This window comes from Giraffa tippelskirchi, chromosome 10 (assembly GCF_054371585.1).
Source record: "Giraffa tippelskirchi isolate mGirTip1 chromosome 10, T2T-mGirTip1v1.2.pri, whole genome shotgun sequence".
Taxonomy (NCBI): domain Eukaryota; kingdom Metazoa; phylum Chordata; class Mammalia; order Artiodactyla; family Giraffidae; genus Giraffa; species Giraffa tippelskirchi.
In genome coordinates, this window is record NC_137284.1 from 41,085,924 (window position 1) to 41,111,574 (window position 25,651).

The 25,651-nt window shown below is 38.9% G+C and overlaps 1 protein-coding gene across 3 annotated transcripts in view; it reads right to left on the reverse strand.

Moving 5' to 3' along the window:
* The window catches only part of NOX4 (NADPH oxidase 4), a 184,812-nt gene that overhangs the window by 24,008 nt on the left and 135,153 nt on the right, over window positions 1–25,651 (reverse strand). The gene's annotated exons all lie outside the window — the stretch shown is intronic.

The window sequence follows — 25,651 nt, forward strand, 5'->3', positions numbered from 1 at the left end:
GGAGTTTGAAATCGACATGTACACACAGCTATATGTAAACTGCGTAACCAACAAGGACCTACTCTATAGCACAGTGAACTCCGCTCAATGTTTTGTGGCAGCCTGGATGGGAGAGGGATTTGGGAGAGAATGGATACCTCTACATGTATGGCTGAGTTCCTTTGCTGTCCACCTGAAACTATCACAATATTGTTAGTCAGCTATACTCCAATAAAAAATAAAAAGTTAAAAAGATAACAATCACTCCATCCTTCCTTTATTTTTTTCTATTGAAATGTCCAGGTGGCAATTTCAATTTCAATAAAATAACTGCTGTGTTCCTTGATGAAAGTATAACCTTGTAACTAAGACCTATAAACCAGTTCACAAAAATTTCTATAAATGGATTTTAGTGTAACAATAAAAAGAGGTATTTGCAGATGCAAAAAAAAAGAAAAATTGGAAGGCTCCTTGAAGGAAGCTGTTTTGGTTGAAAGTTGCACCTCTTTATCCCTGTCCCCTCTTCCCTCCTCCTTGGTGCCTGAATACGTGTTGTCTTGATGGCCTAAACACTTATCTTTGATGACTATAAAATTGCCGTGCCCTCTAGGGACTGCCTAGTTCTAGATACCTTTTTGTTTAAAAAGCCACATATATATAAAACACTGCCATTTTAAAGCTTCTTTCCTAGTAAAAATAACTTTCTTAAAAAATAGCAACTGTCCACAAAAGCAAATTTGTGTAGTCAGCCTAATGATATAAATATCTTTATTGTTGATATTGTTAATCTGCCTCATTGCTGTGGGGGGTTTCAGCCAAGTATCTAGAAAAATAAAGAAAAAATTATTTTTCATTCTCAACACTTCTTAAAAGCTATAACAAAGGACATTTTATTTGACCAACAGAGTAAGGAATCATGAAGTTACCTCTTTCTTACTTATCTGCTTTCCAGCCCACACACGCACCCTCCCCACACCCTAAATAACTACTCTCTGATATTCTGAAATAACTTCGGACGAGAAGACAAGAACATGGGGTTCTAGTCATTCACTAGCATTGGGATCACAGGTAAGTTACTTATCCTAACTCTGATTTTCTTCATCCAAAACAAAACAAAACAAAACCAGTACCAATTAGATGTGACACAGAAAAAGCCTACTAAGGATTGTACATGGCCGCAAATATCAGACATGCTTTAATTTAATGGCATCAGCGATTGCCTCCAGAGTACCATCAAGCCCTCGGAGAGTCCAGCATCAACACAAGAAATGAACTAAGTTCAGTGTGAGATGAGAGAGGCACATAGGAATTTGATCTGAAGGAGAGTAAATAAATGGGGGGGGATTAATGTGTAATTCAACATATAATAATGGAAGGTTTACTCTGAGTAAGGCACATTACTATCTGCTACAGCAAAATAAGAAATTAAAAAAGGGACAAAAAACAGAAAGAGATTAGCAACTGAGTAATAGCAGCTTCAGTCTTTAAGAAGGTTATAAAGAGGTTATAAAGGTTATAAAAAGGTTATAAAGATAAAAACACATGCAAATATGAAATACAGCACAATTTTAGAAGGGTGATATATAGCCAAAACATACATTAAATGCTTTGTACTTTTCACATATAATGCTATACCTGTAACATTTTGTGATGTGAGTACAGTATTATTATCTCCATTCAATAAATGAGGCACTTGAGACCAAAAGGGGCCATGACCAGTCTGAAGTTTCATGCCTCCTAGATGGAATATTGGGGTGGGGATGCGGGATAGGGTGTGAGGAAGACTAAAAAGTGAAGAAAGATGGACCATATCTAGTTTGTAAAGAGAACATGTTAGGTTGTGCAACTCAGATCTAAATACAACTTTCCACTTAGAAATAAGAAGTGCTTTGGTGACAGCCACGGGTCATATGTGAGAATTTTCTGGAACTAACCCTGCCTGTGTCCAAGGAGAAATGGAGGCGTACCACTGCCACCCAGCTGCTTTGTTTGAGCAGCCTGTGCTCCATCAGGCAGGGGATAAATGTGAAAAAACATACAGACACTCTCTCAATGAGTGTGTGAAGCAAAGAGTGTTGCCCAGCATCCAGTTCTCTAAGAACCAAGCCATTAGCCACTGCAGTTGCTGACGATGGTACACCCTGAAAGGAGCTCAGGGTCAAGACCAAGATGAGGTGCACTGTGCTCTGGGGAAACAGGCAAAAAGAAAAAAAGTCCTTCATATGTAGTTAGAAATAATTCAGGAAAAATTTTTATGAACCTGGATTCTCGCATCTTTCTACACTAGAAAAAGCACTAAAATCATTCATGGGTATATCTGCTCCTCAGGCCTAACGGCAAGCTTCTACTGAGATGTGTGCTCGATTACACCGACCTCTTCATCAAAATCACATGCATGCTGGCCTCCACCCCTCCCTCTTGGAAACAGTTTCTCAGAGCTACCTTAAAGGCTGTTTGCTGGGCTACTTTCCTCATAAGATACTGAATTAACTCAAGTCCCAACTCTTACGTTGTGTTGTATGATTTTTGTTTTTCTCCCAGTTGACAACAGTCTTCGTAGGGATATGAAAAGGAGTCTGTTTTTCTCAGCACAAGTGATCTGGGGTCGAATTTTGGAATTGTTCAGGGGTGTTTAAGTTTTATAGCCATGCACTTTCAAGTTTAAAAAAAACCAACTATTATTATGGAAATCCCAGCTAGGGATGAGGATGGGGGTGGGGAGGCTGAATAGTTTTGTTGTTATGATTCTGAAATGCTCTGTCCTCAGTCTCTCTGTGAACATAAAATTACTGTATAATTACACATTTTGAAATGCACAAGTTTCTCAGTAACTAAAATTTCACATTAGAGAACAGATTGAATATTGAAAATATATGCAATAAAGATAGTTTAGGTGATGTGCTAGCCTAAAATATAAAAGACCTTGTGACTATTAGCTGTGCCCAATGAAAGAGAAGGCTGAGAGGACAGTGTATAAGGGTAAAAGTAAATATATATTTTTTCTTAATAGGCATTAGGTAGATAATAACATTGAACAACTTTACAGCATCTTAAAGATTATGAACACATCTCTATAAAGCTCTGGTTTGATCTCAGATCAATCCTGAGTTTGGCAAAAATGGGCATTCCTCCATATATTCTCTCTTGGTTTTTGTCAAAGGAAATGTTATTTTTTAATGAAATTTCAGATTATAACAAGCCTCTGGGGCAGTGAAGTTTCTATAAGAGAATAGCTATCTTTGAAGTAATTTAGACATCCCAAGGATTATTCTTCTAACCAAAATAAATGTATAGGCCTGATCTTTCTGCTTATGTAAAGATACTACAGTGTAAAACCAATAGCCTTTTCCTTGACTTTTCCGACATCAGTAAAGCTATGTAACTGGCACAGTGCTACATGCCTTAGATGAATTATCTGTGATTATTAAACAAGAGTTAAATGGTATTATTCTACTTCACTGAGTAGGAAGCTGAGGTTCTAGAAATTTAAATATTTCCTCAAGGGCACACATTCAATAAGTGGTTTATGTCTACCACCAGAATAAACTCCGTCTCTGTTTATGAAATCCAACAAACCAAACTATCTTCCTAAAAGGACTTTATTCTAATTCTGTTAACCAGAGAAATAATCAACTGATCCTTTTTCTGTCGAACATTAACTCTCTTTATGCCTGAGAATATTTTTACTTTAAAGTCTGCTATATCTGAAACATTATTTCTTTGGTTAGAATGTCTCTGCCGTATTCTTCACCTTCTTCAACTTTTCAGCCTGTCTTTATCTTCATGTTCTGAGTGGAGCTCTTGAAAATAGCTTATTGGCCTCTTTCATTTTCTTATTCCAGTCTGACAGTCTCTCCCTTTGAACTGTTGGATTTGGTTCAACGATGTTGAATTACTCACCACACTCCCACCTTGTACTGTTTGTCTTTTTGTTCCTTCCCCTCTCCTTTCTTTTCTTCACTACTTTTATGTTAAGTGTTGGTCTCTGCTTTTACTTTTCTGTAAGTAAATAATGACTTTTCCTAGAGTGAGTTTATTTTTATTATGTTGCTTGGGATTTATTGATAGCCCAAATTTGAACTATTATTTCTTAAAATATTACATCTCCTTTCACTATCTCTTTTTGATCTTTTAAACCTCTAATGTAAAGTGAACTTCTCACTCCATCTCCCACATCTCAACCTTTCTTTCATATTCCCCGTATCTTTGTCTCTGTGTGCCACATTCTGGATAATTATTTCAGTTCTATTTGCCAATTCATTTATTCCCTCCATGGCTGCGATAAACTGCTTAAGTTTATGATACTGTTATCTCTCACTTCTAGAAGTTCTATTGGCTCTTTTTCAAAAATGTCTTGAGAAATTTGATTGTTCTTTGTCTCAATCATTAGTTTATTTTGTTTTTTATGGAGGAGAAAGAAAGATTGGCTTTATTACTTTCCCAGGCAAAGGGGGAACACAGTAGGTTAGCATAGGAAGAACTGTGCTCCTCAATTATTATTTTAATACTCCTTTATTCTTTAGACATATTAATCATTTGCTTCATACTTTTTAAATATGCAACTTACTAACGAGTACTCGTGTTGATTTGTTTCCACATTTTCTAAAAATATGAGCTCCTTGGTGCCTCGTGTATAGGAATCCTTTGAGGATTAAAATGTATCCCCCCAAAAGAGGATTTTCATTTTCCTCTTCCAGACCACAAGAGGATGCCATGAATCTGGAATCACTTTAAACTAAATGTTTGTCTCTGTTTTCATTGGGCTATGCATGTATTATGATCTCACTGTTCTAACCCAAGTGAGATGGAGCTTGTGTTTATTAAGTGTCAGGGGAGGTTTCTTTTCCAGTTCCTCTCAGAATCAAGGACAAAATAAGTCAATTGTCTTCACTACCTCCTTCTGCAGAGCCAACTATCTAATCTCTACTTTATTCACAGAAGATGTTTTACTTGAGGAGTCTGGGCCATTTGCAGGAATCTCTGACTTGCCCTCCAACCTGATTCAGAAGCCACACATTAGCTCTTGTCCACCACACGCATGGCCTAACCTTTGAAGGATAAGCTATGAGTTACAGCATTCACTTCACTTATTCATCTAGATAGGATATTCTTTGTGGTTTATGACCATAAGCAATTATTTTTATCTCCTATCATATCAAACATGTATTAAAGTTATAATGTGTGTGTGCTTAGACTTGTAGGCTCTCTAAATACTAGTAAGATTATTATTGAGCATAAAGTATGTTATATAATGTTTATTTTTTACTCTTAAATTCACACATACATATACATAAGGGGCTTCCCAGGTGGCGCTAGTGGTCAAGAACATGCCTGCCAATGCAGGAGACATAAGAGATGTGGGTTGGATCCCTGGGTCTGGAAGATCCCCTGGAGGAGGACATGTCAACCCACTCTAGTATTCTTGCCTGGAGAATACCATGAACAGAGGAGTCTGGCAGGCTACAGTCCATGGGGTCACAAAGAGTCAGACAGGCCTGAAGTGACTTAGCATGCACGCATAGACACAAACTTATAGCTGGATCCCCACTGATAGACTTAGTTCTTGTAGAAAGTAAAGGAGAATTTTTTTTTTTGCCCTTTGTTTTTGTGCTGGCTAATGTAGCCTTGATCTGCTAATATGTGACTTGAAATGCTTATTAATATGAGGAAATTAGTTTCAATAATATAAAATAAAAGCTACCAAACTCTTCAAACTGTCCATACACTAGGCAGTTGCCTGGAAGCATGAATTATAAGCTGACAGTTCCTAGTGAATTTTCAAGTAAAGCACCTAACCAAATTTTACACCCCAGTCCAATGTGTATTTAAACCTAGCTGCAAGCCATATTGAAATAAAATTACTTCTGAAAGCTTTTGGAAAGAAGACATTCAGTTAAAATCAACACTTTAAGATTGAATTTAGATATTTAGACTTGAATACTACATCAGCCTTCCCAACAAAGAGTGCTATTTTAAATTTTATATTTAATATGAACTGTTATTTATTAAGATGATAGTGAATCTTTTCACTTTTCTGTCCACTTACATGCCTTTAGGCTCAAATATTTTGCAATTTCTTTTTCTCAAACAAATCATCCCATCCTTTTACTAGCTCTCCTCTTTTTTCCATATGGCAACTTTATCTTTCTGCTGAAAGCAAGGTGTACAGCAGGTCTTTATCTTAGTTGCTGGCTAATTTTAGTTTGAATAAACTTTTAAACCTCAAATTTATTTGTGCTGTATTTTGCTTTGCCATTTCTTTCCTATTAGTGTAGAAAGCTCAACCCAGTTAAGAAGTAGACCATGGTTTCTATCATTATTATACATGTTGTCGTCACAGTCAAAAAAAAAAAAGAGTGGAACAGAAAATACGGAACAAATAATTAGTATAAAATAATGCTATAAAATGTAATTCAAAGTAAATTAACTAAAATCTCAAGTTCAGTAAACTACTGTCAGTCTAGAATAAGAGCAATGGGTCTTTCAAGAGACTCACCTAAAACATAAGGGTACAAAAAGTTGAAAGTTAAAGAATAAAGACATAAGAGGGAAATGTATTCAAAAGCAAAGTATTTGTAGTTAACATTTAGTTCAGATGAAATAGACTTTAAGGAAAAAAACCATTGTGGATATGGTGTTAGTAATCACTGATAACTCAGCTGGGTGGAGCGGGCATTCCCATTTTCCTTTGCTATCAAAGATGGTGACCATGAGGAGAGAGACTTCCTTATTCTCTCTTATTTTCTGTTCAGTAACCAGAGCACTTCTCTCTTCCCTGGTCACAGCTATGATAAAATTTGACCTTGAAAGGAATGAAAAGTCCTTCATTAGCCTTTGACTAATATGTGGTATGTTTCCATTAAAAGTGTGGTTCTTGGGCCAAAAGTATCAATTCTACATGAGAACTTGGTAGAAAGAGATTCCAATCCAACTTCAGACTTACTGAATCAGAATCGGTGTTTTAAGAGGGCTCCTGGGTGCTTTGTAAGCACATTAATGTCTGAGATGCATTGCTCTTGTGCTTCCCTGGTGGCTCAGACAATAACGAATCTGCCCGCAACGCAGAAGACACAGGTTTGATCCCTGGGTTGGGAAGGGAATGGCTACCCACTCCACTATTCTCACCTGGAGAATTTCATAGACAGAGGAGCCTGGTGAGCTACAGTCCATGCGGTCGCAAGAGTCAAACATGACTGAGTGACTAAGCACACACAGAGCATCTTTCCAGACAACTCCGTTAATGTTGATAATAAAGTGGGATTTTCCATCTAGTTTTCTTTTGTATTCTGTGAATCTTCTTTGAGACTTTGTAGAAAGTGATGAATTAATTCTTTCATGATCTGGAGAGTAATGTCTGCTATCTGAATGTGAATCTTCCCCAAAATTGAATGGTTAATAAAGAATGCAAATAAAATCCAACATAATTCACGTTAGCATTACCAGTTAGAATAACTGTTGTAGAAAAATGAGCACTAAATACCACCAGAAAAAAATGTGGGTGAAAAGGAAAACAGGCAAGTAATGTTACATATATATCACTGTAGACTCTAAAATGAAACCAAACCAAAACAATGAACATAGAACTATATTTAAAAATATAATCCAAGAAAGAATTCAGAAATACCATCAATAAAATCTCAGCCTATAAAGTTAGACAGCCTTTGGGAATTAAGTGTAATAGCATCATATTTTGTGAGTATATGGACTTTAATGTTTGGCTCATCTTCCTCTGCCATCATTTTTCTCTTCACTAGATGATTCTGGAATACAAAACCCCAAAATGTTGAATTTCAGTGGGGGAAACAATTTACCAGCTGCAACATTTTTGAGACAGAAAAAAATAATCGCTGTACCATAAGTTTCTGTCATTCTATCTTCTATGCTTACTCTTTGATTGATTAGAAGCTTTCAATAAACAGAAGGAAAATTTTATTAGGTTGGCCAAAATGTTTGGGGTTTTCCATAAGCTGTTACAGAAAAACCTGAACAAAATTTTGGCTAATCCAATAGCCAAAGTAGGATAGGATAATTAGGTATAACAAAGTACTGCACATGAAAGTGCTTTGAAAACAACAAAACACCACAAAATAAAACATATTTTTATAAATACAGCTAGCCTTATTGTCTAGGAATCAGCATGTTTCCTCCTTGGGATTTACTACTAACTCAAAAGCCCTGGAAAACCAGGATGCTGTGTTAAAACAGTTTAGCTCAGCTGTTATCTCCAGTTGCTGGCATACAATAGGCACCAAAAATGTTTGGTTGAAAGAAGTACTGAAAGAACAAAATATGCTCCTCATGTTCGTTTGCCTTTAACTTTAGAGACTTAATACACTTGCGACCTCATTCACTAGGAGAATGCTCACCGCAGGGTAAAATTCTCTGTTCTCAAAACTTTCACAGCAATTTCTTTCAGTACAGAGATTTCAACAACAAAAATTAGTCTTTTAAAATCTGAGTAGAAAGGGAAATTCAGCTTAAGAGACTTTTTAAAAAAACTTAAGGAAGTGAATAAAACTAAGTGTTTAATATATAGCAGTATGTTAAATTTGAATGTAGGCTCTAAATCAAGTTTAAATCATAGCTACACCAGCTAGCAGCTGCAACCTTCAGCAAGTCACTTATCACTCGGTACCTCAATTACACTCTTTGTAAATAGAAGGTGACATGAATAATACACGCCTCACTGATTATTATAAGGCTTAAATGGGATAATTCAGGTAAGGTAAAGACTACTGCTTGTCTGCTTTTTATCTGTTTTCCCGTCCTCATTTCCAATTGGTGGTGGGGTTACCGTAATGCATCCACTTAAGACATCCACTATGTTAATATTTCCCACCTTTTCTTACAAAGACATAAGACCCACTTTAGGCTAATAAGAGTCCTGAGAAGTTCCTTGGAAAGGAGGACGCTGACTCAACTTGCCTGTATCTTTCATGCTTTTCTTTCTCTGTCTGGAAAGAAAATATGATGGCGGACGCTGAATGAAGCATCTTACAATCAAGAGAAGGAAAGGGGACAGGAGTTGCAGACATTTGAGATGTAATATGCTGACTCTGAATCAGTATAGACACTTGAGATATAATATGCTGACTCTGAATCAGTATAGACACTTGAGATGCAATATGCTGACTCTGAATGAATGTAAGCCACCATTTATCTTTTTTTCTCAATTTTTTTGTTTGTTTTCTGGCCTCATTGCCCAGCCTGTGGGATTTTAGTTCCCCAACCGGGGGCTGAAACTGGGCCCTCAGCAGGGAGGATGTGGAGTCCTAACCACTGGACTGCCACCCGTTATCTTGGCACTTCTTGTCACATGAGAAAAATAAGACCCCATCATTTTAGCTACATTTTTGTTTCATGTAGCTGAATGTAAATAAACTTGACAAAAGTTTTAACATGGTGCCTGGACATAGTAAGCATGTGATAAATATTAGGTACTATCATTGATAATAAAAATCTATAATTTATATCCATTTAATGCTGACGCAAATGTACATTTTAGAAAATAATTTTCCTTTTTATCTTCATCTGACTAGCTTTTATTTTAAAAGTTATTCTAATTTAGAAAAAGTCAATAACTATCTGAGACCCTTACCTCTTGAAACCTAAAGTAAAGTATCATAATAATAGATACTCCTCATTGAACATTTATTTAGAATTTTCCAGGCCAGAACACTGGAGTGGGTAGCCTTTCCCTTCTCCAGGGGAATCTTCCCAACCCAGGAATTGAATCCAGGTCTCCCACATTGCAGGCGGATTCTTTACCAGCTGAGCCACAAGGGAAGCCCAAGAATACTAGAGTGGGTAGCCTATCCCTTTCTAGTGGATCTTCCTGACCCAGGAATTGAACCAGGGTCTCTTGCACGGCAGGCAGATTCTTTACCAACTAAGCTATGAGGGAAGCCCTTACTTTAACTCAGGGACTATCTAAATGTTCTCTATATACCGTCACTCCTAATCCACATCACAACTTTCACAGGAAGGTATAATCCCCCTTTTACTAGAGAGGGAACAAAAACTCAAAAATCTTGAGCAATTTCCTCAAGGCCACACATTTATTAAAAAGAAAGATTGTCACTCAGTTTCACTCCTGAGCATATATCTGGAAAAAGACATGATCTGAAAGGATACATACCCCCCAGGGTTCATTCACTCTTCACAATAGCCAAGACATGGAAGCAACCTAAATGTCCATCAACAGAGGAATGGATAAAGAATAGGTGGTACATATATAAAATGGAATACTCAGTTCAGTTCAGTTCAGGGGCTCAGTCGTGTCCGACTCTCTGCGATCCCATGAATTGCAGCACGCCAGGCCTCCCTGTCCATCACCAACTCCCGGAGTCTACCCAAACCCATGTTCATCGAGTTGGTGATGCCATCCAACCATCTCACCCTCTGTCATCCCCTTCTCCTCCCGCCCCCAATCCTACCCAGCATCAGGGTCTTTTCCAATGAGTCAACCCTTCGCATGAGGTGGCCAAAGTATTGGAGTTTCAGCTTCAACATCAGACCTTCCAATGAACACCCAGGATTGATCTCTTTTAGGATGGATTGATTGGATCTCCTTGCAGTCCAAGGGACGCTCAAGAGTCTTCTCCAACTCCAAAGTTCAAAAGCATCAATTCTGCGGCGCTCAGCTTTCTTCACCGTCCAACTCTCACATCCATACATGACCACTGGAAAAACCATAGCCTTGACTAGACGGACTTTTGTTGGCAAAGTAATGTCTCTGCTTTTAAATATGCTATCTAGGTTGGCCATAACCTTCCTTCCAAGGAGTAAGCGTCTTTTAATTTCATGGCTGCAGTCACCATCAGCAGTGATTCTGGAGCCCCAAAAAGTCAAGTCTGACACTGTTTCCACTGTTTCCCCATCTATTTCCCATGGAGTGAAGGGACCAGATGCCATGATCTTAGTTTTCTGAACGTTGAGCTTTAAGCCAACTTTTTCACTCTCCTCCTTCACCTTCATCAAGAGGCTCTTCAGTTCTTCTTCACTCTCTGCCATAAGGGTGGTGTCATCCGCATATCTGAGGTTATTGATATTTCTCCCGGCAATCTTGATTCCAGCTTGTGTTTCTTCCAGCCCAGCATTTCTCATGATGTACTCTGCATATAAGTTAAATAAGCACGGTGACAATACACAGCCTTGATGGACTCCTTTTCCTATTTGGAACCAGTCTGTTGTTCCATGTCCAGTTCGAACTGTTGCTTCCTGACCTGCATACAGGTTTCTCAAGAGACAGGTCACATGGTCTGGTATTCCCATCTCTTTCAGAATTTTCCACAGCTTATTGTGATCCACACAGTCAAAGGCTTTGGCATAGTCAATAAAGCAGAAATAGATGTTTTTCTGGAATTCTCTTGCTTTTTCGATGATCCAGCGGATATTGGCAATTTGATCTCTGGTTCCTCTGCCTTTTCTAAAACCAGCTTGAACATCTGGAAGTTCATGGTTCATGTATTGCTGAAGCCTGGCTTGGAGAATTTTGAGCATTACTTTACTAGCATGTGAGATGAGTGCAATTGTGCGGTAGTTTGAGCATTCTTTGGCATTGCCTTTCTTTGGGATTGGAATGAAAACTGACCTTTTCCAGTCCTGTGGCCACTGCTGAGTTTTCCACATTTGCTGGCATATCGAGTGCAGCGCTTTCACAGCATCACCTTTGAGGATTTGAAATAGCTCAACTGGAATTCCATCACCTCCACTAGCTTTGTTCGTAGTGATGCTTTCTAAGGCCCACTTGACTTCAGATTCCAGGATGTCTGGCTCTAGGTGAGTGATCACACCATCGTGATTATCTGGGTCATGAAGATCTTTTTTGTACAGTTCTTCTGTGTAGTCTTGACATCTCTTCTTAATATCTTCTGCTTCTGTTAGGTCCATACCATTTCTGTCCTTTATCGAGCCCATCTTTGCATGAAATGTTCCTTTGGTATCTCTAATTTTCTTGAAGAGATCTCTAGTCTTTCCCAATCTGTTGTTTTCCTCTATTTCTTTGTACTGATCCCTGAGGAAGGCTTTCTTATCTCTCCTTGCTATTCTTTGGAACTCTGCATTGAGATGGGAATATCTTTCCTTTTCTCCTTTGCTTTTCGCTTCTCTTCTCTTCCCACCTATCTGTAAGGCCTCCTCAGACAGCCATTTTGCTGCTTTGCATTTCTTTTCCATGGGGACGGTCTTGGTCCCTGTCTCCTGTACAATGTCACGAACCTCTGTCCATAGTTCATCAGGCACTCTGTCTATCAGGTCTAGTCCCTTAAATCTATTGGTCACTTCCACTGTATACTCATAAGGGATTTGATCTAGGTCATACCTGAATGGTCTAGTGGTTTTCCCTACTTTCTTCAATTTAAGTCTGAATTTGGCAATAAGCAGTTCATGATCTGAGCCACAGTCTGCTCCTGGTCTTGTTTTTGCTGACTGTATAGAGCTTCTCCATTTTTGGCTGCAAAGAATATAATCAATCTGATTTCTGTGTTGACCATCTGGTGATGTCCACGTGTAGAGTCTTCTCTTGTGTTGTTGGACTAGGGTGTTTGCTATTACCAGTGCATTCTCGTGGCAAAACTCTATTAGCCTTTGTCCTGCTTCATTCTGTACTCCAAGGCCAAACTTGCCTGTTACGCCAGGTGTTTCTTGACTTCCTACTTTTGCATTCCAGTCCCGTATAATGAAAAGGACATCTTTTTTGGGTGTTAGTTCTAGAAGGTCTTGTAGGTCTTCATAGAACCATTCAACTTCAGCTTCTTCGGCATTACTGGTCAGGGCATAGACTTGGATTATCGTGATATTGAATGGTTTGCCTTGGAAATGAACAGAGATCATTCTGTCGTTTTTGAGATTGCATCCAAGTACTGCATTTTGGACTCTTCTGTTGACCATGATGGCTACTCCATTTCTTCCAAGGGATTCTTGCCCACAGTAGTAGATATAATGGTCATCTGAGTTAAATTCACCCATTCCAATCCATCTTAGTTCGCTGATTCCTAGAATGTCGACGTTCGCTCTTGCCATCTCCTATTTGACCACTTCCAGTTTGCCTTGATTCATGGACCTAACATTCCAGGTTCCTATGCAATATTGCTCTTTACAGCATCGGACTTTGCGTCTATCACCTGTCACATCCACAATTGGGTATCGTTTTTGCTTTGGCTCCATCCCATCATTCTTTCTGGAGTTATTTCTCCACTGATCTCCATTAGCATATTGGGCACCTACTGACCTGGGGAGTTCATCTTTCAGTGTCCTATCCTTTTGCCTTTTCATACTGTTCATGGGGTTCTCAAGGCAAGAATACTGAAGTGGTTTGCCATGCCCTTCTCCAGTGGACCACAATCTGTCAGACCTCTCCACCATGACCCATCCATCTTGGGTGGCCCCACACGGCATGACTTAGTTTCATTGAGATAGACAAGGCTGTGGTCCGTGTGATCAGATTAGCTAGTTTTCTGTAATTGTAGTTTTAGTGTGTCTGCCCTCTGATGCCCTCTCGCACAGCCATTAAAAAGAAACTGAATAATGCTATTTGCAGCAATGTGAATCGACCTAGAGATTGTCATACTGAGTGAAATAAGTCAGATAGAGAAGGGGAAATATCATCCCTTATATGTGGAATCCCTTATATGTGGAATCTAAAAAAGAAATGATACAAATGAACTTATTTACAAAACTCAAACAGAATCAAGACTTAGAGAATGAACATGTGGTTGCTGAGGCTAAGGGATAATTAGGGAGCTTGGGATGGATGTGTACACACTGCTATATTTAAAATAAATAACCTACAAGGACATACTGTGTAGCACTGAGAACTCTACTCAATGTTATGTGGCAGCCTGGATGGGAGGGGAGTTTGTAGATGTACAGCTGAGTCCCTTTGTTGGCCACCTGAAATTCTCACAGCACTGTTAATCTGCTATACTCTAGTATAGAATAAAAAGTTTTAATTAGCAACTTGAAACATTATCTATCAATATTTTTCTTAATAACATTTTTAAACAAAAAAAAGGAAGAAAGATTATTATTAAATTTCTGGTAAGACTGACTCCAAAGCTCATCTTCTTCATGATTGCATATTAATGATTACAATCAATTTTAAATTATTTTGATTAGGGATAAGACATAAAGTGTTAGTCGCTTGGTCGTGTTTGATTCTTTGAGAACCCCTGGACTGTGGCCCACCAGGCTCCTTAGTCCATGGAATTCTCCAGGCAAGAATATTGGATTGGGTTGCCAGTCCCTTCTCCAGGGAATCTTCCTGACCCAGGGAACATAAAGGCAAAACAAAATATGAAAAGGGCACATTGTTTCAAGGAACTCCTGGAAAATCCTGCTTTGCAGGATGGAAGAGTTTGGAGCCATCCCTCATATAACAGTTTTTTTTTTTCTGGGATAATGATGAATGTGATTAACCGTTTCCCTGAAGAGGATAGGTGTCCTTTTAGAGCATTCATTCCCAGGAAGTAATCGTATCAATAAAAACAACAAGAAGTGGGAGGGAGTTAAAAAACTTGAGAAAGTCCTTGAAACCTTTCTATCTTTCTCTAATGGTCCTCAAATGTTAGTTTGCATCAGAAATTTTTGAAGAGCTTGCTAAAACAGAGTGCTGGACTCCATGCCCATATTTCCTGGGTCAATAAGTCTGGGGTGAAATCTGAGAACCTGTATTTCTAACAATAGAACATGTTACATTGATGGTGCTAGTAAAGCAGGTAAGGAGGATACAGAGTGAGCTGGTGCAGGTGGGAATTTTAAATATGGTGACCTGGGCAGACCCTTAACATTTAAGTGAAGGCTTGGTAGGAGGTGGTAGCCCACATTGTTTAGACATTAGGAACAGCTTAAGGAAGGAAATTTCACCAGTAGAGGGCTAAGAAATCTCTGTAATTAATGAGTGATGAATACTAATGCAATCTCATGCATAAATAAAAGCATGAAAAACTGCTTTGATTGATAGCTGTTTCTTGGAGTTCTGAATTATACAAGCAAGGTTTTCCAAACAGAAAACATTAATTAATTTAACGGCTCCAAGGAGAAAAATTCTTTGGCAAGAAATTCCCATTAAAAAAGCATATTATCAAAATTATACGACCATAAATATTAAGAATTGATTAATTTTTAACTGCTTTTAAACTATTCATTTACACTGTAGGTTCATAAGGAAAAAAGGAGAAGTGGGCAGCAAAGGATGAGATGGTTAGATAGCATCACTGAGTCAACGGGCGTGAATTTGAGCAAACTCCAGTTTGGGACAGGGAATGCTGGCTTGCTGCAGTCCGTAGAGTCACAAAGAGTCAGACACAACTCAGAGACTGAACAACACGAATAGGTCATAAACTGGTCCTAAAATCATGGTTTAACTCTGATAACTCTGTTAATACTGTTAAGGAGCTACATATACAGCACCTTATGCAAAAAGGGCTTCCCTGTTGGCTTAGATGGTAAAGAATCTGCCTGCACTGCAGGAGACCCAGGTTCGATTCTTGGGTTGGGAAGATCCTCTGGAGAAGGGAATGGCAAACTACGCCAGTATTCTTGCCTGGCGAATCCATGGACAGAGGGGCCTGGTGGGCTACAATCCTTGGAGTTGCAATGAGTGGGAGACGACTGAGCAGCTGATACTTTCACTGTATGCAAAAGGGAGGTTGTTTCTATCCAAGGGTATTAAGATAGGATTCTAAGATTTTTTAACAAAGAAAGAACTTCAGACTGCTTTCTCTCTTAACTGATAGACAATTTCTTTGTAAAACACAAACAGGGCTTCCCTGGTGGTGCAGTGGTAAAGAATCCGCCTGCCAATGCAGGAGATGCAGCAGACAAGGGTTTGCTCCCTGGTCCGGGAAGATTCCATTTGCTGTGAAGCAATTAGGCCCTGAGCCAGCACACCACAACCACTCAGCCCAGGCTCCAGGGCCCCTGCTCAGCAATGAGACACCATCCCTGTGAGGAACCCGCGCACCGCAACGAGAGCACAATCCCCGCTCCTACAATTGGAGAAAAGCCAGAGCAGCAATGAAGGCCCAGCACAACCACAGATAAACAAACAAATGCACAAATTATTAAAAACAAACAAAAATCTAATAAAACAACTGAAGCCTGAGGAGATGTCTGACAGCTGAGAACGCAGAAGGAGGCAGAACAAACAAAGCAAATAACTCTCACAAGCACGAGAAGGAGACTCCAGGGTACTTCATCTCCCAGAAAGTGTTGACTTCCTCAGCCTGCTCTAAGATTTCAGCTGTCTGACCTTCCAGTGACAGCTCATCTTGGCTCCGTCCTTGAACTAGTTCTGACTGGAGTCCAGAATGAGTTCCTCTCACTCAACACTGAGGCATCCTTATTCCTTGTCCATTTGTCTTGCATGAATAGAGTTCCTTGACTTTTCAAATGTCTGAGTGGAATCTTTACAACTGCAGCAGTGCCTCACTTTTTTTTTTTTGAGGTCCACGTGATTTTGCAGTCTTGATGTCAGTGTTTTTACTTGTGAATCCCTGCCCAGGGGCTGGGATCTACCATCTATGGATAGCCAACAATATGCTTACCTAGATTTGAAAATATTCAAGAATTAATCCTTATTGCTGCATTCTACACCCTAGCTAGAATATCTTTTTTTTTTTTTTTTTACATCTCCTGCCAGTCTGGTGTTGGAATATCATTTACTATATAAAAGAAAAAAACTAAGTTTAAGGATGAGAAAATGAAAGACAATAATCCTTTAATATTATGGATACTATGAAGAATATTACGAATAGACATGATGTGCTCTTCCTTTTTAATCACTCTATAAACAGTTCTCATCACCCAGAACCAGCATTGTTGGGCAGACCACGTCAGTTCTGGCACGATCTAGACTGGAATGAAAACAATAAAGCAGACCACGGGGTAGAACCTCACCCCTCTGCCCTGAGGTGAGGCATAGATTTGGGAAAAGGTAGACTAGAGCTGGGAATGAGGATAGTGATGGGAATTCACATCTGCAAAAGGTCAGGTATTTTATGTCATTTTATTAAACAATTACAAAGTTTTACAAAGTAGAATTACACTAGGTGCTGTGCACTCCTTGAAGCAACATTAGAAGGAAGTACTTAAGTGTCTGTATCAATATCTCTATATAAATCTATCTATATATTAATAAGTATGTACCCATCCAACCCTAGTTCCTGACACAGAGCTCCTAAAACTCTTGTACTTATGGGTGCCAGGAGAATCTTTTATTCTAGTACCTAGTCTTTAATTCCTTACACAGGGCTCCTAAGACCTTTGTGATTTCCTCAATGATAGGTGCATCTGACACAGAGTTCCTATGTCCTGGTTCTATTTCCTGCTTCTAGGAATGTCTCTTGTTCTAAGGAGACAACTCTCGGTAGGCTCCAGGATGTGGCTGGTCACCAGAAACACCAGGCCATGATTAGAAACTTAAAACTTCCAGCTCCACCCCGCTATTCTCTGGAGAGGGGAGAGGAGCTGGGACTGAAGTTACTAGTTGATCGTGCCTCCATGACAACACCTCCACAAGGAGGGCTTTAGAGAGTGCCCAGCTTGGTGAACACATCTCCATGCTCCCAACTCAATGGCAGCAGAATCTCTATACTCAGGATGCTCCCAGACCTCATTCACTCTCTGTGTATCTCCATCTGGCTGTTCATCTGCTTTTTCATATCCTTTATTGCACAATAAATCCATACATCTTTCCCTGAGTTCTGTGAGCAAAGGACAGAACCCAAGGAGGGGGTCATGGGAACCCTGATTTACAGCTAATTTGGGCAGAAGATGTGAGTAACCTGGGGACGTATTACTTGTGACTGGCATCTGAAATGGGGGTGAGCAATCTTACTGGACTGAGCCCTTAATCTGTGGGCTCTGCAACCAACTCTGGTTAGTGTCAGAAATGAATTGAATTGCCAGGCACCAGGCTGGAAGAACTGGTTGGTGTGAGAGAAAGTCCCACACATCTGGTGTCAGAAGTATTGTGTGTGAGAGTAAAGGAGAAACAGAGAGTTTTTACTACAGTGACAGTATTGTATGAGAAAGAGGGGGAAAGTCATGCTCAGAGAGACCTGCCACTTGTAGTTAGTCAAGCGGACAGTTAGACAGGATGCGGTGCAAGAGAAAAAGCTTGAATTCCTTCCTTGAAGTCCTTCTTCCCTCACCCTTTCCATCTTTTTCCCACCTCTTCTTTGTATCCCATTCTGCTGACTGTGGCTGCTCAATTCTCAGACACCTATCAGCTTTTCCCCATTACTATATGACAGCATTGATCCTTTATCACCTCCCTATTGAATATGAAATATCATCTCTCAATGAACCACCCACTTTCATGGTTCCATATGCTGTTATGCTCTTTGTTCAAGCCAAAAAGCCTCTTCCCCTGGTTCACCTGGCACTTTCAAGGTTTCACTCAAGGGGAAAATTAAGCTTTACATGAATTTCTAGACAGGAAGGTACTTTATCTTCTCTTCTCTCATTGAATTTGGTGTACTTCTCTATCATGTATAGGACTTATCATATTGCTGTCATTAACTTCTCCATTAAACTCTGATTCTCTTTTTCTCCCACTGGACTCCAGGTTCCTCAAAACTATTTACTACGTCCTAATCACTTTTGTGTTTTCAGTAATTCTGAGTGCTCCTGATGCACATAATTTTTCAATGAATATCTGAAGAATGGAAACATGAACCGATGAATAATGAGAGGCAGTATAACACAATTAGGTATAATTTAGGGGCCAGACAGACCTGGGTTTGAGATCCAGTTCTGCTGTGTGACTTTGGGTAAATCACTTAACCCCTATAAATTTTAGTCCTTTAAGCTGTAAAATCTGTAAAATTGGGGAAATGGTCTTACTTAACTCATATGGGAACGGTAAAGATTAAATGAAATAGTGCATATAAAACACATAACACAATCCTGGCAAGTAGAAAGTATTAGATGTTGCTATTTTTATTATGAATGAGCATAACTTAGGTCAGGTGACAAAAATATGACAGATGTTCAGACTGAACAAAAATTACTGAAGAGGGAGAGAGGGTCTCTGGAAGAAGAGGAACTCAAAACTTTCTTTGGGAAGAAAAAGGAAGGCAACTTAGAGAATAGACGACATCCAGAAAGGTCATCTGAGGCTCTGCAATTTAGCTCTATTACTCAGTATCACCATTTTAAGCCATTTATAAGCAGCCCATTGGAAATGACATTGGGTTAGGAGATTGCTTTCATTGTCCAAATAATCAAGGTTGTCCTTTGGTGGCAATCATGCCAAAAAGAAAGAGCTTTGAATTTTGTCGTTAATAATATTCCCCTCTTTAAGCACTTCTGACATTAAGCATTCCAGAGAATTTGATATTTAGGAGAACCAAATAGAGATATGCAACATTTAATTCCTATTTTCACCTTATTTTTATATATATTATGATTAAACTTTCAGAGCCATTGAAATATGTTTTGCTAGCCTAACTGTCAAAATGGCTACAGGCCATTTACTAGTAAAACTATGCCTAATGTTCTTAACCATTCTACATGCCCAAGCTGTATTTTCAAGGATAAGAATATTTATAGCTACTCTCTATTCTAAATACATTATAAACCTAGATCCTTAAAGTTAATAACAGTGATGAGCAACCAAACTTAAGCTTCATTATCTTCATTTCTTTCCTCTAAGCTATGAATCAACATTTATTTTGTAGTAAGTATGCATTCATTCCCTTCTTGTCACTCATCTTCATCTGACACATCTATCCTGCTCTGAGAATTTTCATGGTGCAATGTCTTCTCTGACATTCTGAAGGGAATGGATGTGTATAGCTTTGGCAATGGGTCAAATTCAAGTTCATGAGTGTAAGAATGAGATTAATTAGCATTGTTATATTTTAGAACAATGTTCTCCAGCATCATCATAGGTAACTTTTCTTTTTTTTTTAAGTGACTTTTCCTTAGAAAACACATGTGCACACACATTTCAAGAACTAGTCAGTTCTTCCTGTGATTTTTTTTCTCCTAAATAAAGGACACCCTTTTCCATGTTTTATTATCCATTAGGTGTCTCTTGAGAAGATGTTTAAATTACAGGGACACTAGAGATCTATCCCCCCATTCCAAACTACACAGTCCCTTTATCAGTCTATATTAACCAATGCAAAGTGAGTCTCACTCAAAGTAGTCAGCTACATTATCCTCTGTAAAAAACATATTTCTCACTAATGCAGTCTATATTCAATAAGTCAGTAAAAGAATAAAAAAAAAATCATACTGTAAATAGGTACACTGCATTGTGAATAAAAGCAAGAAATACTAATGGTTTGATTAAACTTTCAGCATTCGAGAATTTTTTCTCTGACAAAAAATTACAAATTCCTTGATTTTAGTTATCTTCAATAATGAATAATGAGAGAATATTTGAAGTGAGTATAAATGAGAGAACAAATGCTGTATTGAAAACCATGAATAATGCAAAATTAGTTTAAATTAGGCCTAGACATACACAGAATCCCTGCTCACTTCTATTTACTAATTGGCTCTTACCACAACTTTCTCATCGTCTACCCCAACATTCTTTTTACTTTTTACAAAGTCTGTATTAAATTTCTTACAATTTTGCTTCTGCTTTACATTTTGGTTTTTTGGCCACGAGGCATGTAGGATCTTAGTTCCCCAACCAGGGATCAAACATCACCCCCCCACACATTGAAAGGTGAATTCTTAACCAGTGGACCACCAGGGAAGTCCACACTCCAACCTTCTTCAAATGGGTGTTGTTCACATGTCTGGAGTTTTCATTCCTACACCCTTGTCTGGACCATCTTTACACTCCCTAGGACAGCACAAACTGAATCATATTATTCCTTCTGTGTCCTCCAGCACCTGCTAGAATTTGGCCAAAGGAGACATTAAATCTAATCAGCTATGGGAAGATTAAAATGCTTAATATTCTGTAACTTTAAATAAATGAACGGTATTTAATACAGAATTTTTATATAATTAATATTCAGGCGCAGAAACCTTTAATTAGCATGTTTTCATTCATAGTTCAGAAAACAGAAGATCATAAAGATGTTAAGTGGTCACCTAAGCAATATCTCAACTGGAATTCCATCACTTCCACTAGCTTTGTTTGTAGAGATGCTTCTTCAGGCCCACCTGACTTCGCATTCCAGGATGTCTGGCTCTAGGCGAGTGATCACATCATTGTGATTATCTGGGTCGTGAAGATCTTTTTTGTATAGTTCTTCTGTGTATTCTTGCCACCTCTTCTTAATATCTTCTGCTTCTGTTAGGTCCATACCATTTCTGTCCTTTACTGTGCCCATCTTTGTATGAAATATTCCCTTGGAATCTCTAATTTTCCTGAAGAGACCTCTAGACTTTCCCATTCTGTTGTTTTCCTCTATTTCTTTGCACTGACCTCTGAGGAAGGCTTTCTTATCGCTCTTTGCTATTCTTTGAAACTCTGCATTCAAATGGGAATATCTTTCCTTTTCTCCCTTGGCTTTTGCTTCTCTTCTTTTCACAGCTATTTGTAAGGCCTCCTCAGACAACCATTTTTCCTTTTTGCATTTCTTTTTCTTGGGAATGGTCTTGATCCCTGACTCCTGTACAATGTCATGAACTTCCATCCATAGATCTTCAGGCACTCTGTCTATCAGATCTAGTCCCTTAAATCTGTTTCTCACTTCCACTGTATAATCAGAAGGGATTTGATTTAGGTTATACCTGAATGGCCTACTGGTTTTCCCTACTTTCTTCAATTTAAGTCTGAATTTGGCAATAAGGAGTTCATGATCTGAGCCACAGTCAGCTTCCGTTCTTGTTTTTGCTGACTGTATAGAGCTTCTCCACCTTAGGCTGCAAAGAATATAATCAATCTGATTTCACTACTGACCATCTGGTGATGTCCATGTGAAGAGTCTTCTCTTGTGTTGTTGGAAGAGAGTGTTTACTATGACCAGCATGTTTTCTTGGCAAAACTCTGTTAGCCTTTGACCTGCTTCGTTTTGTATTCCAAGGACAAATTTGCCTGTTACTCCAGGTATCTCTTGACTTACTACTCTTGCATTCCAGCCCCCTATAATGAAAAAGACACCTTTTTTGGGTGTTAATTCTAGAAGGTCTTGTAGGTCTTCATAGAACCGTTCAATTTCAGCTTCTTCAGCATTACTGTCAGGGCATAGACTTGGATTACTGTGATATTGTTGGGAAGATTCCCTGGAGAAGGGAAAGGCTACCACTCCAGTATTGTGGCCTAGAGAATTCCATGGGCTGTATAGTCCATGTGGTCGCGAAGAGTTGGACACAAGTGAGCAAATTTCACTTTTACTTTCACTGTGATATTGAATGCTTTGCCTTGGAAATGAACAGAGATCATTCTGTTGTTTTTGAGATTGCATCCAAGCACTACATTTTGGACTCTATTGTTGACCATGATGGCTACTCCACAAAGCTAGTGGAGGTGATGGAATTCCACTGGAGCTATTTCAAATCCTAAAAGATGATGCTGTGAAAGTGCTGTGCTCAATATGCCAGCAAATCTGGAAGAATCAGCAGTGGCCACAGGACTGGAAAAGGTCAATTTTCATTCCAATCCCAAAGAAAGGCAATGCCAAAGAATGCTCAAACTACCACACAATTGCATTTATCTCACACGCTAGTAAAGTAATGCTCAAAATTCTTCAAGACAAGTTTCAACAGTACATGAACCGTGAACTTCCAGATGTTCTAGCTGGATTTAGAAAAGGCAGGGGAACCAGATATCAAACTGCCAACATCCTTTGGATCATAGAAAAAGCAAGAGCGTTCCAGAAAAACATCTACTTCTGATTTATTAACTACTCCAAAGCCTTTGACTGTGTGGATCACAACAAACTGTGGAAAATTCTGAAAGAGATGGGAATACCAGACCACCTGACCTGCCTCCTGAGAAATCTGTATGCAGGTCAAGAAGCAACAGTTAGAACTGATCATGGAACAACAGACTGGTTCCAAATCTGGAAAGGAGTACGTCAGGGCTGTATATTGTCATCCTGCTTATTTAACTTATATGCAAAGTACATCATGAGAAGCGCTGGGCTGGATGAAGCACAAGCTGGAATCAAGATTGCCAGGAGAAATATCAATAACCTCAGATATGCAGATGACACTACCCTTATGGCAGAAAGCAAAGAAGAACTAAACAGCCTCTTGATGGAAGTGAAAGAGGAGAGTGAAAAAGTTGGCTTAAAACTCAACTTTCAGAAAAGTAAGATCATGGCATCCAGTCCCATCACTTCATGGCAAATAGATGAGGAAACAATGGAAACAGTGACAGACTTTATTTTTTTGGGCTCCAAAATCACTGCAGATAGTGACTGCAGCCATGAAACTAAAAGATGCTTTCTCCTTGGAAGAAAAGCTATGACCAAATTAGACAGCATATTAAAAAGCAGAGACATTACTTTGCTGACAAAGGCAATTTAGTCAAAGCTATGGTTTTTCCAGTAGTCATGTATGGATGTGAGAGTTGGAGTATAAAAAAAGCTGAGCGCTGAAGAACTGTTGTTTTTGAACTGTGGTGTTGGAGAAGACTCTTGAGAATCCCTTGGACTGCAAAGAGATCCAACCAGTTCATCCTAAAGGAAATCAGTCCTGAATATTCATTGGAAGGACTGATGTTGAAGCTGAAACTCCAATACTTTGGCCACCTGATGTGAAGAGCTGACTCACTGGAAAAGAGCCTGACATTGGGAAAGATTAAAGGCGGGAGGAGAAGGGGACGGCAGAGGATGAGATTGTTGGATGGCATTACCAACTTGATGGACATCAGTTTGAGTAGGACTTGGGAGTTGGTGATGGACAGGAAGCCTGGCGTGCTACAGTCCATGGGGTAGCAAAGAGTTGGACATGACTGAACTACTGAATTGAACTGAAGCAGTACCTCACATCAGCATCTAGCAGTAATTTAGAAATCCTGAACAAATTGCACTTCTCTAAATATTAACAAGGTAGGGTTGATGAAAGCATCTTGACATCAAAGCTATCCTGCAAGACAAATGAACAAATGAACTATTTCCTACAGTATTTGAAAACATATAAATCTAGGTAATTTTATATGCAATTTTAAACTACTGCAGCTAAAATTCAGTTTTTACTATGTGTCAAGCTCAGTTCAAAGTATTTTTTCATTACTTCATTTGATCTTTGTACCAGCCTTGAATGGTAAGTATGATTATCTTCCTCCTTTCACACAGGTGGAACTGAGGCACAGAGGATCAGGTCACCCAGGCCACCAAGTCAGCAGGTAAAGCCATCTGTTTGATTCTGCACGCTTAAATGCCGTAATATGGTGTGTGTGGCATCAATGGATGGTTTTTATTCTTTTAGTCTACAGATATCAAAAAGAATATCTACTCCAAGGGTTAGACACTGATAAAGGACTGTCACATGATGTCTGTTAAACAGTAGACTGGATCATATCATTGTCAGAAAAGTAATCTAAGAACAAGCGGGATACATGTAAAATGATATAGCTGAGGACACCTAGGGAAACAGCTGCAGACAGACTACCAGCTGAGAAATCACTGTGAGCCCCCTCTTTAAACAATGGCATCAGGCAGACAGTAAGCCTAAGAGGCAGCAAAAAAGCATCACTGGTCTTCACAAATAGTAGCTGTGGGCAAAAATACGGATGGACGTGCATGGACCTCTTCAGGCACCTCCATGCTCCCTGCCAACATGAACATGAAGAGCAATGTGCCCATGCAAGGCTTGTCCAGACACATGTATGCCCCTGTGTGTACTGGGAGGATACTGGAAGACTATTCCTAGAGAGTAAACCTGAATTAATATCTGAAACAAAGAACCGGTAATTCAGATTCTACATTTATTTTGTGATCAGAATTAAGTAAATATTATCATATCTAAGTAAATGGGGAAAAATTATCCTAAAGGTAAAGTTCAGTAAATTCTTGAATAAACTGCCAAGCTGATCAAAGAATGAATCACTTAGCATCATCATGAGGTTTGATTAAATACGTGTAAACCAAGCTCTAGTTCTTTAATTATGGTGACTTTTTTTTAGTTCTGATAATAGTTTATTGATCCTTAGCCTGTTGCATACTAGCTAGTAAAGACAGTCAGTCAGATTATTCAAAAAGTAGAGGGTACTTCAAGCTTCTGCAAGAAGGATCAAGATGCCAGCACACATTAGCTTTTATGGAGGATACAAAATAAAAACCTGGTACTTCTTTATCCTCTGGGAAGATGAGGCACATTAAGAAAAAGTCTGGCCCATTTAAGAAAGAATTACCAAGATGGCAAAGAATATATAAAAATTTTAAAAATCATATCTAGTATGTTTCATTTTAAAAACCACATATTAAATATAAATAAATCATTACATTAACGGATAGAAAATAGGAAACCGATGAGGGACTATCCACAAAGTATCTGACTCTGTTGATGCAGAAACCAGATGAGGGATTATTCACAAACTATCTGACTGTTGATACAGCATCAAGCAAAAAGAAACACAACCAGACACCGATGCAGATACCTTGTGGCTTGCACTTGGCAATAGCTCCCAACCACAGCTGGGATACACATGCAGCAAGCTTTTTTCTCTGACCCCCCTGTGAAGAGCCTGCGACATGACAGTGCTGGAGAATGCCCTAGTTAGTTAGGTTAGGTTATTCAGGCTTTTCCA